Genomic DNA, 6,015 nt, shown 5'->3' with positions numbered 1-6,015 from the left:
AGCATTTAAGTTGCTGACCTTGCAGTTAGCAACCCAACATTACATCAGTACACCATTTTGTGGCCAACTGGATACTGCTTGTGAAATGATGGGTTTTAACCTGTAACTCATACCATAAGCATTAAGTTAATTCCAATGGTATTGGTGGTAGTGATAGTGGTTTATGCCGTCTAGTCAACTCTCACAGCAACCCAAGGCTATACATTTTTACAGAAGCATCTTTCTCCCACAGAACAGCTATTCGATTCAAATTTATGACCTGCGGTTAGCAGCTCAACTACGACTCTACTACACTTTGTTATTGTTAAGTTATAGGAGTCGATTCTTACTAATAATGACACTATGTAGGATTTCTGAGGAGAAATTGGTGGGTTTGAACCACCACCGTTTTGTTGATTCGATGCAGTTTAGATATCATATATCTGCGCAAATTGTTAATTTTGAAGTTAATTATTAATTTTTAATTTAAAATACGTTTGGTGTCTTCTGAACTTTTCACAAATATCATCTGGTGTCTATAACAATTTTAGAAAATACTCAGCCATTTTCATGTCAAATTTATTTTCTGTTTCTGATTATCTTTTTCTCCTTCTGATACTCACAATATGAGTTTCCTCCTCTGTAATTCAGTCATAATTCTTCCTTTGCTCTTCTATTTTTGCTTGTTTATTTTTTAAATTAACTTTCTGTTTGCTTTTGATTTGGGGCCATTTTTAGTGGCATATATTTATTTTTTATTTTTTTCAAGTTCAGTCCACTGATTAACTCAATAAAAACATTCTGCATTTCTGTTATTTTATTTTTCCATAACATTTTCTTTGGAGTGCTTTTTAGAGTCTTAATTTTTGTGCTTACTTTATCCATCTTTCTGGCATGTTGTCCATATTTCAATTAGAGCTCTTAGCAAATAATAGTGTTTTAAATTCTTAGTCTTGTCATTTCACAACCTCTGCTGTATCTAAGTCCATTTTGAAGTTTTCTCTATCATTTCACATTATGTGTTTTGCTGTTGTTTAGTTTTGTTTTGATTCATTTGTCTTTTAGTATGCCTTTTAAATTTTGATTAAAAGCCCATTTTTTTTTGTATTGGGTAAGATAAACTGATATTCCTTCAGTTGAAACCACTGTAAAACTCTGCTGATGTTAATAAGGAGGGAAATAATTCTATTGAATTTTGATTAGCTTTCTGTCTTATAGTGAGCTTGTGCTCATGCTTTGGGACCTTCACAAGTTCCATTTAGCTTTTTTTATCTCCCATGTTAAACAAAAAACTCAAGAGGTCTGAATTTATCTGTATATTCTCCCTCATGATCAATATCAGAGGAGATTTTCACTAGATATTACTTCTCCCAATCCTCCACACTGAGGTATGCAGTTTGATAATTCTTCTTGTCACATGAAAGACCAGAGGGAAGTGCAGTAGGAATTTTCATTACCCAAAGTTGGGTTGTTGTTTCACTTAATACAACCTTCTTTAAGGGGTCCTAGGAGTGATTGGGCAGCAAGGTTGTATTTTTTCACCATACTTATTCAACCTGTATGCTGAGCAAATAATTCAAGAAGTTGGATTATATGAACAAAAACATGACATCAGGATTGGAGGAAGACTCATTAAGAACCTGAGACTTGCAGATGATACAACCTCGCTTGCTGAAAATGAAGAGGACTTAAAACGTTTACTGATGAATATCAAAGACCACAGCCTTCGATATGGATTACATCTCAATGTCAAGAAAACAAAAATCCTCACCACTGAACCAATAAACAATATTCTTTTCAATGGAGAAAAGATTGAAGTTGTCAAGGACTTCATTCTTCCTGGATCAACTACCAACACTCAAGGAAACAGCAGTCAAGAAATAAAATGAAGTATTGCATTAGGCAAATCTGCTGCACAAGACCTTTCTAAAGTGTTGAAGAGCAAAGATGTCAGCTTGAGGACTAAGGTGTGCCTGACACAAGCCATGGCATTTTCAATAACCTCATATGCATGCAAAAGCTGGACAGTGAATAAGGAAGACCATAGAAGAATTGACACTTTTGAGTTATGGTGTTGGAGGAGAATATTGAAAGTGCCATTGGTTGCCAAAAGAACCAATAGATCCATTTTGGAAGAAGTGCAGCCATAGTGCTCCTTGGAGGCCAAGATGGCCAAACTTTGTCTGTCATACATTAGAAATATTGTCAGGAGGTTCCAGTCGTTGAAGAAGGATATCATGTTTGGTAAGGCTGAGGGTCAGAGAAAAAGAAAAAGACCCTCTAACGAGATGGATTGGCCAAGTGGCAGCATTGCTGGACTCAAGCGTGGCAATAGTAGTGAGGTTGGCCCAGGAATTTGCAGTGTTTTGTTCTGTTGTGCATAGGGTCGCTATGAGCCTGTACTGACTTGATGGCACCTAACAACAACACAGCAACAAGGAGTGGCTGGTGAGTTTGAATCTTTCCCTTAGCAATACAGTGTTTATGGTACAGCACCACTCCTATACTCCCAAAATCATGTGTTGTTGTCAAGTGCCTGCAAAACAGTTCTGACTCATATAGACTCATTATTGAGTTTCCAAGGAGTGGCTGGTGAGCTTTAATGACCAATCTTGAGATTAAAACCAACCTTATAGTCCAGTGCAATAACCCACAGTGCCACAACAAAAATAATGAAGGGTCTTATAAAACTCATATTGCTTAGGCTTTGCAAAGTATCCCAGGAGGGTATGCTGCTGTTGTTCAGGAGAATAGTGCATTACATCATAATGATTACTTTTCTCTGGCCTTTCACAATGAAAACCTAATGGCATACCCAAAGATAAAACTTATGGATATATTGTATGGGATCCCTTGGTGCTGGAACTCTAGAAATAGTTATATCTCAAACATGTCTCCAACCAAATAATCAATTACCTCATAAGGAGTCCTGGTGTGGTGATGTGGGTTAATGTGCCAGACTGCAAAGCCGTTTGAACTGCAAAATTGGTGGTTCAAGCTCACCAGCTGCTCCTTGGAAACTCTATACAGGATTGCTAAGGTTCAGAACCAACTAGATAGCACTTAACAGCAACAATTCTGACCCAGTGAAGTGTCCTACAAATGCAGTGCCCTGTGTGTTTCTGTTAACAATAAGGAGCAATTCTCTGTTTTAGCCTCTGTATCTTGGGGGTAGAGGAAGCTGTTTTAAATAGATCCTCACTTTTATAATGTATCTAAGATTAGACTGATTTTTCTATTTTTTTTCAGCCTTTTTCTTTTCCTGAGGATGGGGAGAATGACTACCAAACAGATTAAACAAACAAAGTAATGAATTTTAAATGTGGGTATATAAAGAAGGAATGAAGTATTTAAAATTATGCCAGCACTGTAAGTTATTGTATCTATCTAAATATGGAATGTTTCTGGAGTGAAAACATCCTAATATAAAAGATGTAGAGGCATCTCAGACAGAGATGGTAGACACCCTAAATGAAATCCAAATTTTTTGCTTTCTGAATCTTTAGATTCTACCTCAGAAACTAATACTATATACATTTTGTGTTTCAGGGGTGATAAGATTCTGTCTTGGCCACATAGTTTCAGACAGACCAGGTAAGTACAACATTGGTATTCAAAGCATATGTTGACAATAGTGCAATTGCTCAGATTAAGAATGCTCCAAAATTGCAGATTTCCAAGTCAAACTCACACAGTTCACAAATTATATCCTGTATTAAGTTTTCTAATAAGCTCAAAGAAGCAAAGGAGCTTCAAAAACTTCATGGGAAAAATGTTGTAAATGATCACTTTATAAGCAAATGTCACAAAGGGGAAGATATTTGCAACATCTTGCATAGTTCTCAAGTATTTCCCTTTCACATTTTGTATGGTTGCCAAGTGTTTCCTTTTCATGTCAAACATATTTGTGGTGTGGATTAATAAATGGGATTTTTAATGAGTTTTGCTGCTCATCTCTCAGAGTAGATAACATTTAGCTAATGAAATGCTCATTTCTTTTCTCAGATCATTACAGAACTTGGATGACATTTTCCAGGGAGACAAATCTCATAAATCGACAGACACTAATTTCTTGTTTTTATAATGAGAAATCTTAATTTCAGTATTATTTTAAGAGCATGCTGTACATAAGAATCCTCCCATTCTTAAATATTTTATATCCATTCATTAGAAGTTCAACTATAAGTATGTTTACCAAATAGAGCACAGGGTAGGAAATAGATAAATCATAGGTGTTCCTGGCCCAATAACCTCATATACCTGTGAAAGTTGGACAGTATATATGGAAGATCATAGAAGAATTGATGCTTTTGAGTTATGGTGTTGGAGGAGAATATTGAACCATTGAACCCATTGCCATGGAACCAACAGATCTGTGTTGGAAGAAGTGGAACCGGTGTGTTCCTTGGAGGCCAAGATGGCCAAACTTCATCTCTCATACTTCAGACATATTGTCAGGAGAGACCAGTCGCTGGAGAAGGATATCACATTTGTTAAGGTGGAGGGTCAGAGAAAAAGAGGAACACCCCCAGCAAGATGGATTGGCCAAGCGGCAGCATGGATGGGCTCAAATGTGGCAACAATAGTGAGGTTGGCCCAGGATCGGGCAGGGTTTCATTCTGCTGTGCATAAGGTCTCTATCAGTTGGCTCCGACGGGATGGCACCTAACAACAACAACACATTCTTTTGTTGGGGAGGGCAATATACAAGAAGGGGAAGGGGTATGGAAGAACAAGGTAGACTGAGGCAGTTTTCCATGGGTTAAATGAAATAGAGGTGAATAGTGATGTATGCTCAACTTTAGAACAACAAGGCTCTGTGATACAGATTTGAGGCATAGTCTGAATGAGTCAAAGAGGGGAGATAATGTTAAGACTGTCTTATGAATACTGGTTTCCCTTGCCTACTACTATAAAATAGACACTTGAGAGGGGTAGAAAGGGATGTTGGGAAACATGATTACAGAAAGCTTGTAAGCACGTCTTTACCCAATAACTGACTGGAATACCTAAAAGGGGTTCTCGAACTTGCCCAGTGAAGTAGCCTTTCTTCAGAGCCTTTGTAGTCTATACAACCTTAAGTGGAATCCTAAACCCTATCCAGAATCTTCTGAGGTGAGATATTCACACTTGAAGGACAAGCAGACCAGCCTTGAACAGCTAGAGGAACAGAAGATACTTCTTGAAAGAAAGACTAACAGGAAAATCCAAAACAAAAATGGCAGTCTGATTGGCTACTACAAAAATAGCCAAGATGTTCACTGGGGAGCCATCAAGGCATACAATCAACTCCCTTCAGGACAATCCCCCCTCTAAGACAGAAACTCAAAGAAAACGCATGAGCAGGCATGTGAGCTTGTTGGTGACCATGTTGGTCTCTTGATGAATGGTAGAGTGGGAAAGGCAGCAATGAAGACATGGGCCAAGTTTGACTACATTCCATAGACCCTTGTCAACCTTGAGATGCCAGAGAAAAGGGGAAGGGGAGACATGGGGACTCCTGAGCCCATGGATGGTGGAGGGGGGGCACTGTCACAGGGGTTAAAGCAGAGAGCAAAGCATCCAGTTGATATAAGGTGAGGGAGATGCACAAGAACGCCCAAACATGTAGATGGTACCCATTCAACCTAGCTCGATGATCAGAACTTTTTTTTTTTTTACAAAAGAAACAAATGTAAATTGCTAAATTTGATGAACTTGAGCTATAATTGTGGATGTAGTAGCTCAAAATACCAACTGAGAGGGAAGGAGTCTTCACTTCAAGGATCAATCCTATCCCTTCTGTTGATAGGGATGAGCAGCTTGGACATTGACTATCTAAAATGAGGGGCTATGCAGGCACAAAGTGACTGACTTACAAGCTTTCAAGAGGGAGTTTAGTTTCAGAGTGTGTGGGGGAAGGTAGAATCCCCACTGAATAATTTTCTTCTTGTCTAGATGGGTCTGTTGAAAAGAGATGGGGTAAGACTCTCATGATTCAATGTTGTTGTTGTCAGGTGCCATTGAGTTGGAACCGACTCATAGCAACCCCATGCA

This window comes from Chrysochloris asiatica, unplaced genomic scaffold (genome assembly GCF_000296735.1).
Source record: "Chrysochloris asiatica unplaced genomic scaffold, ChrAsi1.0 scaffold00443, whole genome shotgun sequence".
NCBI lineage: Eukaryota > Metazoa > Chordata > Mammalia > Afrosoricida > Chrysochloridae > Chrysochloris > Chrysochloris asiatica.
Note: the sequence above shows the minus strand (reverse complement) of the source record.